At 39.4% G+C, this 7397-nt stretch overlaps 1 protein-coding gene across 2 annotated transcripts in view; it reads left to right on the top strand.

The window, feature by feature from the left end:
- Positions 1–7397, top strand: part of Trpc5 (transient receptor potential cation channel subfamily C member 5) — a 280600-nt gene that overhangs the window by 161765 nt on the left and 111438 nt on the right. The gene's annotated exons all lie outside the window — the stretch shown is intronic.

Below are 7397 nucleotides of genomic sequence, written 5' to 3'. Positions count from 1 at the left end.
CTCTTAGAAACAATTTCAGGAGGACTTGTGGAAACAAAGCCCCACATTAAGGATTGCTAGGCTTTGTCATCCTTTTGCTTTTGAGGCTGGGTTTGTACTGACACTTTATTCACAACCTATCTGACTCCAAAGAGTAATCCACGTTTTTAACTTCTTCCCTTCTGCATCACAAAATAAATGTGTCCTAATTGTGTCTTCTTTTGGACCTGAAAGTTTATTGTCACACAACAAAATTTGAAGCTTAAGATAAAGCTGGATCATGTTGTCTGGTCTGTTTATCTTGAGGTCTAGGATCTAGGCCGAGCATCCTGATCCAACACAGGCACTTGTACATTCACTACAGGAAATGTACTCACAGTCTCCGAAGCACACAGGCTCCTTCAGAACATTAGTGCAGTGGGAAGATGCTGCAGCTCCCTCAGGCAGGAGAGCACTTCCCAGCTATGATCCCAGGGCCATCTGCAGCTAGCTCTATCGTGGCTTAACCCCAGCTGACCCTTGGAGGCCCAGGAGGCATCCTCTGGAGGCCACACAGCATTTCCTTGGAGAACTTGGGAACCACAGGACATCTTCCCAGGATCCTGACTTGAGCAGAGTTTCAGAGCCAAGGACACCTGGGGCTAGACTGTCAAAACCAGCAATCTATTCTGTATGTCACTGCAATCCACTTAAGATATGTTAACCTCTAACTCCCAAAAGACTTAAAAAACCCCAATGCTGATTTTATGAAACAGAACCTTGACAGAATGTGAAATAAATCCCACATCAATTCTATGCCAAGTGTCAGTTGCTCAGAATTCTCACAGGTATGTCTGGTGCCTCTGTGGGGTCTCAAGTTTGTTAATGTGACTACAGAGGAAGCTGAACTTCTTCCTTATCCACCTGGCTGCCTTTGATAAAGAAAAGAAATCCTCGTGTCTAGTGCTAAGTGCTGTATTTCCAGCCCCAGCTTTCATCCATCTTTGATTTCTTTATCCAGTATTAACTGAAAACGAAAGAGGAAACTCAGTACATTTAATTTTACAGCCCTTTCCCCTTTAAGGCCTTCCTTGGATTAGCACTGGTCTTCGCTGCTAAGATGTTGCCACAGATGAAAGATCACACTGAAGCTATATAGTATCTAAATACATGTGTCGTTCAGATAGAGGCATATGTTTCACAAGTGACTAAAATGTCATCATTGCATTTAAAATACTTTGCCTTTGCAAGTTTCAAATTGGGACACGTTTGACTTCAGAGAATTAAGGACAAGCAAGATATCTGATAATTTCTTGATTCAGTCATAATCAGTACCTAGCTTGTTTACCTTCCTGTGTAGAGACAGTATCCCACACCTCTTGTGGGGGAGTATAGAGAAAGATAAACAGACATAGGGCAATAACAGTAGTTAGCAGCCAATGCAGCTCTCCTTCTCATCCCTAACCAGAACCATACAAGCTCCCGATCCTTTAACACTTAGTCTGTTCTGACAAGAACAGAAGGCATCTAGGCATCATGTTTGAAATTTGAGATAACAGGGTTGATGATGCATCTAAAAGTGATGAAAGGAAAGGAAGGGGGAACAAAGACGACAGGGAGGGGGAGATAAGAAGAGAGGGGCTGAAGAGAGGGTGATGGAAGGATGAGGAGGTCAAGATGCTTTTGCTATTCCCTCTCAAACTGTGATAAAGGAACACACACAAGCACAATGTACACCTGCATGCATGCACACATACACACGGGTGCGCACATGCGCATGCAAACACGTATGTGCCTACTGATTCTTTTTGCATAGCTGGTACAGAAACACTCGAGAAAACAAGGAAGGACAGATTCACTTTGACTCAAGTTTTCAGAGTCTGCAGTGGTTGGCCCCATGAGCTTGGATAAAACATGGTGTTGGAGCATGAGTAGCTGCTTCAGGAAAGACAGGAATCCAGGCAAGAAGGGACTAAGGAACAGGGAAAACTTTCAAAGCTATGTCTCTAGTGATATACTTTCCCCAATTATGCCACATTTCCTACAGTTTCCACTGCCACTTCCGAAATCCACCAGTTTAGGGACAAAGTATTCAGCATGTGATCCTTTGGGGAACATTTTCTATCTGAGCATAATGAATAAAGGAAATGCATGATTAGAGTAGAAAAATGTTTGCTTGTCAATAACTTTGGAAAAGACTTGCTTACAGTCGAGTGATGCCAACAGAATACAGCAGTTCAAACACCAAATGATTTCAGTTATTTTTTTTCTGTTCATCAAAAGTTACTTGTACTTTCTCTCAAAAGAACAAACAAGAAAAAAATTAAAACAAACTTTTAATAAAAATGATGTTGGGGGACAGGGATACGGGCATGATCTGGGAGGAGCTGGGGAAAAGGAAAGAATACGATCAAAATATAGGAAAGGTTTTAAATAAAAAGTAAGTTAATTAAACACACACACACACACACACACACACACCAGAGTTACATGTTCTTTAAATGGATTCGGTTTAATCAGTGAACCAGGAATTTAATCTTAGCCACCATGTGCTGAAAATGAGCTGCTTTCTGTGGTGTATGCTGTTGTGGTCACCAACCAGAGATGTTTAATTCTCACATCTCTGCTAAAGAAGCAACAAATATTTCTGAAATGTGTCCCACAAAGATATCTAATGGAAGTTAAGCTTCTTGACGTCACTCGGGCTTGTGATTCTTCCTTCAAAGACTTTCTCATTCTAGTCAAGACTTGCTGGAGATGAATTTATGACCCCATGAACATTTAGCATAATAAGCCCCTCAGAAATAGCTCAGATAGGAATTAGATTGCAAAGATCCTGTTTACAACATTGCTCCCAAAGCGCCTGTGACAGTACCAACCAACAAAAATGTTTCTGGCCACTAACACTGCCATTGTAGGTGTGACTCATATTTTCTCAGAGCATCCAAAGCTCAGTTTCCATCCTGAAAATCAGTGAGGTGGTGTCAACATAAGAAGTATTGATGTACCCATTGCCCCCTTTGCATGGTTATGGAAAATACCATCATGGCGCAGAATAACAACCTCCAATATGATCTCTTCATTTCTGCAGTACCTAGTTCCCCTAGAGTCCAGCAAAACACTTCAGTTCCAGGGAGTGACTCTTACTCCTACTCTGATGAGATGGTACTTTTACTCCAGGATCAAGAACTGGTCTTATGGGCTGGAGAGATGGCTCAGTGGTTGAGAGCACCGACTGCTCTTCCAAAGGTCCTGAGTTCAAATCCCAACAACCACATGGTGGCTCATAACCATCCATAATGAGAGATCTGACTTCCTCTTCTGGAGAGTCTAAAGACAGATACATTGTATACATATAATAAATAAATAAAATCTTTAAAAAATTTTTAAAAATTAAAGAAAAAAGAACTGGTCTTATTCCTAGTTATCTTATTCCTAGTCATGAGGATTCTCAGAATGAGAAACAAATAGTTCAGCAGAAGAGCATCTAGTTCCCCCAAGCTTCTGGTCTCCTCCAAGGTAGGGTCCCATGTAAACAAAACTGGCTTCTAATTTTTGCTCTGTAGTTGATGATAATCTTGAACTCTTGATTTGATCCTCTTTTCCCCACTTCCCACATGTTAAGACTACAAGCAGGAACCACCATGTGGACTCTAGTCTTTTTTGAATCTTATATTTTGGTGCTAATGCCTGGGCCATTACCTTATTGGCCTGTGAGTCTCTATTTTATTTTTTTTTCTACTCAAGGTACTAAATGACAGGCAATTTTAGCTTCACCCAGTGGGATATTTAGAAGGTAGAATCCTTGGTAAATGGTCGAGTCATACGGGATCTATACTAACCAATGGATTGGCGTACAAATGGATTGATAGATCAATGTGTTTATTGTGGGAGTGCCTTAGTTATAGAGGCAAGCTCTTTCTGGATTGCTTGTTCTGTCTGCACAGACATGTCATATCTTTCACAATCTTGTGCAGCAGAAATGAGACACTGAGTAGGTGGTAGAATCATGCACTTGGATTTTTCAGCTTCTAAAACTGTAAGACAAATCCAACCATCCCTAAATTATCTAGCCCAGGGTTTTCAGATAGAGCAGCTGAAAAGGAACTAAGCTAGAAAATTCTAGAGAAAAGTGAGGCCATTGATAACAATGAATACCTGAAAAACATAGATGGACATTTGAGGATAGGGTAATGAGCAGGAGCTAGAAGAATGTGAAGATCAAAACTGGCCAGAAAAAGAACTATACTGCTGTGGGCTGAGCCTTAAGGGTGACTCTGGTGAGCGCTCAAAAGATAAGAACAAGAAAAGTCTGTAACCTTCTAGAGATTAAGTATTGATGAACTACTAAGGGTCATCAAAGCAAGGCCCCCATGAAGGCAATGGCAAACATAAGTGTGAAATACAAGCTGATACAAATATGAACAGTAAATGCTATTCTATTCAATAAATGCTATGAGGTCCTAAATGGAACTGGAGGGGGGGATATTGGAAACTGGAGTGAAGGCCATATTTGGTATGCAATTTTTTAAAAAAATGGTATATAATGGGCTAGGACTATACGAACTGTAGATCTTAAAAGAAATGAATGAGTCTGACAGAAGAAGTAATGAAGCATTCAGATTAGTTAACTCTTTAATTATCTTGGTTCTTACACAATTTCATATTTTTCACATTGACAATTGTACATATATAATGAATTCTAATTACTTTCTCCCCCACCCTCTCATATCTCCCATTTAGTTTAACCAGAACCATATGTGTAACCATTGGATTAGTACTATCCACTGGAGTCTTGTGTGATCATGAGTGGGTACACATTTCTTGAGGAAATGACTCTCCTCATTGATACACCAGTAAATGTGCAGAAGTGAGAGCTAGAGGCCCTGAGCCTCTTCTCCATCCATGCCTGAATGTTGACAAGCCCGTTCTTATATAGACTCAATGCATGCAGGCATTTGCAGCTGCAAAGTTTTGTGATTACAAAGGATGTGTCTTGACCAGAACATGGCACTTTCCAGCCCATTCTTCCACCTTCTGTCCCTTACATTCTTTCTGCCCCTTCTTCCATAAAATGTTTCCTGAATCTTTTAGAAGATGGTATAAATATCTCGTTTAGATTTGAGCACTCATCCACCACTTAGTCTTCGCACCTTTTATACCCATGAGTCTCTGCATTCATTAATGTTCACTGAGAAGAAATATTTCACTGACTAAGGCTATGTGTATCATTTGTCTATAGGTTTAACATAACTATTTAGTGTGTTAATTTAACTTAATAATGGTATTCAGTTTTCCCCAAGACCTATGACCTCCAAAGCCAAACATAAATTCCTTCCTATAAAATGGTCCTCAAATCCAATCAGAGAAAATTTCATTACCCTCATAACCATAGTGCCATTACTACATAAATGGGTACAGCTTACATGGCAGATTAGTCTCTTAGTCCATAGGGTTGACAGCTAGGAAAACTGTTGATGCCATTCATCTTCCCCAGTAGACTGCTCAGTTTCAATTTCATTTCTCTATATTTTGCAACTGAGGTGTATGCTGTTTTCAACACTAGGGTCCTATCATCTAGTTCTGGCAGACAATCAAGAGGAATAAAAAAATGTGGTGGAACTCTAGGACTTCCCTGACCAGCAGCAACTCATAATAAGGTTTCCTACCTCTAACATTGAGACTTTTGTTTAATAACCCACAGCTTCTTAGAACAGCTTTTTCCAGCCTCCATTGGCTACTTTTAACTGCTTGCAATGAGATGGGATAGCAAAGAAATAACTTAAAATAGAACTTATAATTAAAAGGGAAAGAGAGCAGAAAGATTTAGAAAATTCGCAGCCCAGCCATGTGCTAGAGACTAAAGAAATATTTCAAAAGAAGGAAACAAGAGTATAACCAAGCAACTGTTTGATAAAGAGATTAATGTGAAAGGCAGAAGGACCATCAGGATAAAGGAAGAAAAGCACATTAGGCACTTCAGACATTTTTGTTTTGTTTTGTTTTGTTTTTGTTTTTTCGAGACAGGGTTTCTCTGCATAGCCCTGGCTGTCCTGGAACTCAACTTTGTAGACCAGGCTGGTCTCGAACTCAGAAATCCAACTGCCTCTGCCTCTCAAGTGCTGGGATTAAAGGCCTGGCGCATGCCAGTAGGGTTTGCTGAAGAAGGCAGAGGCAGGAGGATCATGAGTTCGAGGCCAGACTGGGCTACACACTTCAGACATTTTTAAGTCTTCCCTTCCCTTGCCAGGTTCAAAGTTTCAGAGGACAGGATGGTTTGACATATGAGCTGGGGACATGTACACATGCTCATTGCCCAGGACTGCCTCAGGTACTCCTTCACAAATCTGACTGCAATGCTTCTTCGTCAGCCTCAACCTTCCCCAGAGAAAATGCAAACTATACTTGGCAACATCAACCTTGTGCTAATTCTGCCGATGTACAAAATACAATGGACAGAGACATGGAGACATCTATCTAGATTTTAAAGCATGTTTCAGACAAAAGGAAAACCAGGCAAAGGATTATTGTATGCTCAGAGCCATTATGGGCAGCCCTGACTAGATAAATATTGAACAGGAGTGTGGGGTTAGAACTATTACAGAAACTCCCCATGAAGACAATGCTTCCTGCCACTGAGACCTTAAAACTGTGCAACTCCAACATGATAGAACTATAGGTGAAAGATGACTTTCTAAGGTATTGAGAGTCTACCCCCTAACCAATATGCCTAGAAAGGATTCTGTGGAGTCAATGGTGATTATTCTGGATTTTGAGACCTAGTGAGATTTTTCCTGTGAGGGTGAGACATGTGTGCAGCCTGTTAACTTCTTTCTATTCAACTGCTTCTCCTCTCTGAAATAGGAATAGCTTACAGACCATAATAGTTTATTTTGGTTTGCTTTCTTTTTTTCTTTTTACAGAATCATCTATTATTTTATTTTCTTAATTGATTTAAGTCTTATTGCATGAAGATGAGAAAAGATACATGATTTCAATTTATATGAATCTGTTAACATTTAAAAACATATTTTAAGTAACTAGAATTAAATCACATTCTTGTTTTCCGTTTGTACCCCAACTCCTCCCAGAGACCCCCTCTTCAATACCTACAATATCTTTTTGTCATATTCTTTAAAATTTATAAAATATTATAACAATAGAAATGAGTATGATATAAGTTGTTTGATATACAACAATCAATTTAACAGTGTTATGTAGATGCTTGTCTACAACAATACTGAAAATACATATGTTTTTCACAGTATAAATTTTAAATAACTCCAAACATATTAACTGTATACTTCAAAATAATACATCACTACTAGTATTTTCTTAAATGAACATAAATACATAAAGTCTGTTTGTTTGTTTGTTTGTTTGTTTGTTTTGTATTTAGTAGAGGTTAAAATCTTGGCTCTTACTGTGGTACAAGCCCA

The sequence above is a fragment of the Mastomys coucha genome, chromosome X (assembly GCF_008632895.1).
Source record: "Mastomys coucha isolate ucsf_1 chromosome X, UCSF_Mcou_1, whole genome shotgun sequence".
Classification (NCBI taxonomy): domain Eukaryota; kingdom Metazoa; phylum Chordata; class Mammalia; order Rodentia; family Muridae; genus Mastomys; species Mastomys coucha.
This window is presented reverse-complemented; position numbering and strand designations above follow the sequence as displayed.